Genomic DNA, 7,226 nt, shown 5'->3' with positions numbered 1-7,226 from the left:
TTCCTTTCCAAAATCTATTTGAGGGCTTCTAACCTTTCTCTATTAATATTGTTCACATTTGCTTTTTAGAAGCTTTCCTTGTGATTTTCCCAAATTGTTTTTTTCTTACTTGATTCAATCAAGGGATTGAATCAAGGGTTGTAAGGGTTGTTGGTGAGCCAAAGTTAAAACCAACAGTGTAAGGATTTGATTGTGATCCCGGAAAAACAATCGGATGGTTCTAGTCGGTGAGCCTGTGAAAACCGACCGAGTTCGTTGTGATCTCGCAAAAACAACAAGTTGGGTTGTGAACTTGTAAAACAACCGGCTGTAATCCTAGGAATTATAGTGAACTCCCAAGTGCGGCTTGGGGAGTGGACGTAGGAGCAAGAGTTGGCTCCGAACCACTATAAAGTCTCTTGAGTTTGTATTGATTAATTGTCTCTTCCCCTCTCTCCATTCACTATATTTAGTAATCTATTTAACCTGCTTGCAATAGATTTAATTAATTACTCATTAAGTTTTAATTTGTCAATAATTAATTAAAACCCAATTCATCCCCCCTCTTGGGTTATCTCCTTGGGCAACATTCGAGAGAGGGTTTTTGAGGGGGTGCGTGTGCATAATGAGGTTGCGGAGGTGGAGGAGTTAGGTTATATACTTGTTGAGGTTGGTCATTCCTCTACCTAAAATTTGGATGGTTCTTCCATCCAGGGTTGTAAGTACCCGAAAAAGGATTATTAAAAGATTTTTGATATGTATTCATAACATTGGCCTGATCGTGCAAGACTTTCTTGAATGTGGGTATTGTGGGGCAATCAGTGGTGAGATAGTCAGGCATCTCACAAATCCTACAACACTCGTTGTTATGTTCTATGGTCTTGACGGATTCAATCCTTCTAAGTTCAATTGCCTCTACCTTCCTAGTAAGGGCTGCCATTTTAGCCTGAATATCATCCTGAGTACTAAGGTTGTAAAGGCCCCCGTGTCCAACGCTAGTAGGCTTAGGCAAAGGTTTATTCACTCTATCCCCTGTATCCCATAATTGTGCAGTCTCTGCGAGAGAGTCTAAATAGTCCCATGCCTCATCGGGTTGCTTTTCCAAAAATAGACCATTGCACATAGTCTCTATAAATTGTTTTAACTGTGGAGACAACCCTTCGTAAAAGAAACTAATGGTTCTCCATGTTTCAAACCCGTGATGAGGACAAGAGAGAAGCAACTCTTTAAATCTCTTCCAGCATTCATAAAATGTTTCATCATCTTTTTGTTGGAAATTACTAATGTGCCTTTTCAAAAAGTTAGTCCTTTGTGCGGAAAAGAATTTTTTCAAGAATTTTCTTTGCATATCATACCATGTTCCTAGCGATCTAGGTCTCAAGGAGTTCAGCCATGTTTTGGCTTTATCCTTTAAGAAAAAAGAAAACAAGGTCAATTTAAGAACGTCTTCCGATACATTTGGCACTCTAAATGTGATGCTAATTTTCTCAAAATCCTTAAGGTGAAGATAAGGGTTCTCGGATTCCATCCCATGATACTTGGGCAACAATTGAATTACTCCTGGTTTGATTTCAAAGTGTCCAACATTTTCAGGAATAATCATGCATGAAGGTTGACTAGTCCTAGTAGGGTGTAAGTATTGTCGAAGTGTCATAACTGGGGGTCTACCTTCATCACCATGGTGACTTCCTACATCATCATTAGCCATCTCACCAGATCTGAGATTTTGCGAAAGAGTTTCAATAATATGATCTAAGAAATTGTCAAAAGTTTGTCGATTCAGACGCCCAGTGTTATCTCTATTCCAACCTAGCATACAAAATTTCAGAGTTTATTTATTTATTTATTTATTTTTAATGATCATCCTTGATCTTTTTTTAAAGTTCTTATCAATTTTCAACTAGCAACAAGGGTTAATGAGATATGATAATAATAAAATTCTGATTCTAAAAAAAAAAAATTAAACACAGAAAATTCTAAACACAGCAGCAAAGTTTCATATTAATCTAATGGTGTTCAAAGTCTTAGAATATCGATCAGACCGTTCAGATGAAAGCAACATGTGTCCTACACCAGCCAACCAAATTTGAGTCCAATCATACGGTGAATTACTCTGATATCAGATTTTGATGAAGACTGTGCAGGGAAAAAAAAACAGCAATAAAGATTCAATTTTTTTTTTGAAAGAAAAAGACTAACTACTAAAGTACTAATTAAATCTAAAATTATACTAATAACTCAGCCGTTCTCCGGCAACGGCGCCAAAAACTTGATGCGTTCGCAAAAATGTTTTCACGAAACTAATCTCCCAAGTATAGGAGAATCGTACAAGTAGTAAAATCTCGGGAGTTCAAGGTCGAATCCTCAGGGAACGAAATTTATATAAGATTATTTAGTATAGTTTAAGATTAATCAATTCAATAAATTTGTGGATTAAGAAAATGTTTTGCAAATAGAAAATAAATCAGTAAACAGAGAATCGAAGTTTGGACAGATTAAGATGGTGTAGGGATCTAGAATCCCCCTTGACAATAGTACATTCAAGATATAAACTCTACGGTTTCTGATTTAAAAGTTCAAATGTAGGATAGATCTAATCATGGAATATATTGTTCGAACACATGAACTCAATTTCTAAGCATTTGTCGTGCCGGTTATGTCTACGACAAATCAAATAATAAAGTAATCCATGCATCAATAGATATAAACCATTAAAGAACTATCTACAACTTAGGCAAGCAAGAAACCAAAACATATCAAAAGATCTAAATTGAATAGAACAATAGTTTAGAGTTTACTTCAAGTAAGTAACAAGTCAAGGGTTCTCCCATCACCCTTCACGTAGGACTTTAGCCTTCCATTAAAAACATTATCCTCCCTCTCATCATTTTTTTCTTTTCTTTTCGAAAAAACAGGGGATGCCCTATTTCTTCCTCTCTTTTTTTTTCTTTCAAAATGGCTGAAACTCTCCTCTATTTTTCGAATCAACCCCCCACCCATGTTCCAGCCGAGAAAACTCCTCTATATGCTGCGATGGATCCCTGATTTCTCGCAGTGGAGATCAACGGATGGATGCTAATCCGAAAGGAAATCAATCAGGATGCTGTGGATCGCACGCAATCAGCTGGGAGTGTGTGAGATGGATGTTCGGGATGAGATGTCTTCACGCGGCATTCTGTTTCCTTTCTTTCTTTTGAACTAGAGAATCTCCCACACGCTGATCCTTGGAATTGATGGCCGACTGGGATTTCCGGATGCATCGTGGACAGCTGGGAATAGGTTAAGACGTGCTGGGATGTGGAGAGAAGTTGGAAAAGCTCCTGAAATTTGGGATGTGAATCATGGGATAAAGCTAGGAATGCCAAGAAGCTGAAACGGATGGCTGGACGCGGCTGGAAATTCTGCTGGGAGATTACACACGAGTGGATCCAACGTGGAAGAGGTAGATGGATCGGAAGGGAGGAACGTGGATGCTGGGATGAAGTCAGAAACCATGGACGCAAATAGATGCTGAGATACGGGATGCTGGGATGATCGTGATCCGTAATCTGGGATGCATGGGCTCGCGGGAGAATCGGATGGACGCGTGGACTGCAAGGAAGACGCTGAAGGAAGCTTGGACGATCGTGAGTTCCAAGAGCTGGGAGAAAGGCTGATCGCGGCATGATTCGATCACGGATCCTGAGACGCAGACGGGTCTTGAGATGGCTGATGTGGCTCACGGATACGGCAAGGATGCTGAGGTGCTTGCGAACGGCTGAATCTGGGCTCTGTTCTGCAGCTGGAAAGAGATGAATTTATATAATGATAAAAATTATAATAAGTGCTAAGGATAAAATATTTAATCATGTAAATGTTAACACCTATTATTTATCATTATTTTGCTAGCATTAGGCTAAGTTAATTGGTACTTAGATCGCACTTTTGTGCTCTCATCATGTTTTATATTGGCAAAGATAATAAAAGAAAAAGAGAGAATATTAATAATACCCTCCTCTGGCATTACCGATTAAGTCATATTAGTAAGACAATGTTACACAAGTTGTATAAAGATAAATTTTTTGATCCTTATGATTTTGAATCATTAGAAACTTGTGAATCTTGTCTTATGGGTAAAATGACCAAGTCTCCATTCTCGGGACATGGAGAAAGGGCAAGTGAGTTGTTAGAACTCGTACACACTAATGTGTGCGGTCCTATGTCAACTCCAGCTAGAGGTGGATACTCTTACTTCATCATATTTACTGATGACTTATCAAGGTTCAGTTTTGTGTATCTAATGAAACATAAATCCGAAGCCTTTGATAAATTTAAAGAGTATCAAAGTATGGTCGAAAAATAAACTGGGAAGTGTATTAAAATCCTTCTGTGGAGTGATTGATTATAACCCTATTTGATTTTGATGAGCACAAAGCCATTGAGTATATTTTATGTTATACTAATGAATTCAATCCAGCATATCAGGCAAAATTTGTAAGGATCCTCTTTTGAGAGCAAGTGAAAATCAGATTAAGTCAAGGGCTGAACCTCGAGTCGACTCCGGAGGATTTCGAGTCGACTCTAAGTGTTTCAGATGTTTCGGCACAGGCTTGAGACGACTCCGGCACACTGCGAGTCGACTCCGACTGAGAACAGACAGCAGGACAGAAAAATGAATTTCAGACCCTGTCACCGAGTCGACTCCTGAAGAATTCGAGTCGACTCCGATGCTTGCCGAGTCGACCTCCGATAGTTCCGAGTCGACTCCAAGGAGTAACAGGCAGAAAGACAGAGAAGTTGTTTTTGGACTCTGAGAGCCGAGTCGACTCCAGAAGAACTCGAGTCGACTCCAACAGTTGGCGAGTCGACTCCAAAGAAAGCAAGAGTCGACTCTCAGAGGAATGCAAGACTAAAAGTCAGAGAGCCAACTTCGGTCTTTGAGAGCCGAGTCGACTCCCGCAAAGTGAAAGAGTAGATGCCCTATAAGCCAATCATTTGATGGGTTTTTCTTTGTAATCCTCCAAATCATGTTCTTTGACACTCGATATATATCAATAAAGGTATTGTGTTTCATCATTTGCGGCTTATCTATTTTATTATTGGATGATGAACCCCATAAATTAGGACATTGGTTTTAAGGGTTATGATGAGATCATACCAGTGAGACCTAAAATCCTAAAATCCTAATTTAGAATATTCCCAGTCAAATTGGTATATTGAGTCGGGGATCAATATTACCGGAAAGACTGGCACATCTTATGTATGCTCAATGTAGAGGGTGATTGATCTCACAATCACTTGTGTGAGACACTAATACAAAGATGTGGGTGCTCATTAGAGGAATGAGTTCACTGAAATGACCAGCCATGAGAACATCTTATGGATTCTTACTTAATTATCAAAAGATGGTTCTCATAGTGGGAGTTGTGCAAGTGATCCTTAGACCTGAGATCACCATGGTACCTTGTGCACTTGAAGCTATATTTTAGTTTACCCTCATTCACGACATTGCGTTGTGTACGGGATATTCTGGATATGGTGGATTTTGTACGAAGGTTGTGAGTAGGTCAACAAAGAATCAGTCACTTCTAGTAAGAGAAGGTAACATCCTACTTACTCTAATCTTATGATGATTCACGAAGCCTTTGATCAAAGCAAAATGAATATTAGAAAGAGTTTCTAATGTTTCATTGTTTGAATTATCATATAAAAGATTGAGAGAGACATGAATAAGTGATTGAGTTTGATATTGATCCATACTCGAGCACTTATTCAGGATGTAGTATGACTGAGGGATTGAATTGCACAGTAACTTTCCACTGAAGGGTATGTTTGGATTTGTCCAATACATTCCTCATCTTTCGGGTAGACATGATACGTTGCTAGACGTCAATCATGTCTTGTGGGTTGATCGGATCAAAGAGTTTGATTAGATCAAAGCATCAGAAAGGTTCTGATTGCTAAGTCAGGTTTAGCACTAAATTGAACCTAAATTGGATTAGAGGTATTCTAATCAGGTTAGGTCAACTTGCACCTGCACCTACTGCTGGCTAAGATAAGGAACCCAATGGGTCACACACAAGGAAATTGATCAAGGGTCTAATTGGATTAGATCATGTTTGCAAGATGAACATGCTAGCACGTGTTGTAAACCCTAGCTCCTGATTCAAATTAAATTCGAATATGATTCTTAGATTTGGTTGATCTAATATGATTAGATCATGACCTAATATGGGTTAGCCAAGAGTTGAAACCCATTTGGCTTTAATTAGACCTGATTTGATTAGGTTTAATGTTTTCTTTAAGTTGGTTAAACCCAATTGGATTGGGTTTGATAGGGCCTTCACTTCTGGACCATTGGATCGCTTCCTGGATGAAGGATCTGGTCCACTGGTTGGCGCCTTCATCTGGACCATTGGATGGCTTCCTGGATGAAGGATCTGGTCCACTGGTTAACGCCTGAATCTGGACCACTGGATGGCTCTCTGGATGAAAGATCTGGACCGTTGCTCAGCGCCTGAATCTGGACCACTGGATGGCTCTCTGGATGAAAGATCTGGACCGTTGCTCAGCGCCTGAATCTGGACCATCGGTGATGGCATCTTACTTCTGGACCATTGGATGGCACCCTGGATGATGATGTCTTGATCTGGACCATTAGATGGCACCTAGATCTGGACCATTGGCTTTGGTTCACTGCATTTGGGCCCTTGGATCATCAGGATTTAAGAGGGAGATGTGAGAAAGAAGTTGATACACCCTTCTCCTTAGCACCCCATCATGATGGGATGCATCTCTTGGCACATGCCTCATCATGATGAGGTGTGTGGATGGGATGCATCCCTTTATGATGCATCCCTCCATCTCTTATAAATAAGGAGGTGCCTTGGGGTTCTAAAGATCATCCAAAAAAAAGCCTTTCCTTCTCTCTCCCTTATCCCTTCTTTCTTACAAGTCTCTCTCTTTTGTCCTAACCCAAGACAAGAGGGTCTTCTTTAGGACAAAAAGGCTAGTGAATGTTTTAGAGGTAGAAAGAAAGAAGGAAGTGAAGGAAAATCAGCCAATTAAATCCTTTGGAAGGATTGAACAATTAGAATTAAGTTTTGGTGGAGCTAGAGTCTTGAACCCATTCCTGTGTGGATCAACATCGGAGGGTGAACATTTAGGCACCTTAGGACATCTTCAGATATATTGGATATAGCGTGATAGGTATTCTTCTATACCAAGATTATATTTTCTACATTATTTGGTTATACGATTAAGGCGAT

The 7,226-nt window shown here is 39.6% G+C and overlaps 1 pseudogene; it reads left to right on the top strand.

The window, feature by feature from the left end:
• Nucleotides 1–1,172: 1,172 nt before the first annotated feature.
• LOC120105204 lies at nucleotides 1,173–1,270 on the top strand (annotated as a pseudogene).
• Nucleotides 1,271–7,226: the final 5,956 nt, after the last annotated feature.

This window comes from Phoenix dactylifera, unplaced genomic scaffold (genome assembly GCF_009389715.1).
Source record: "Phoenix dactylifera cultivar Barhee BC4 unplaced genomic scaffold, palm_55x_up_171113_PBpolish2nd_filt_p 000226F, whole genome shotgun sequence".
NCBI classification, from domain to species: domain Eukaryota; kingdom Viridiplantae; phylum Streptophyta; class Magnoliopsida; order Arecales; family Arecaceae; genus Phoenix; species Phoenix dactylifera.
This window is presented reverse-complemented; position numbering and strand designations above follow the sequence as displayed.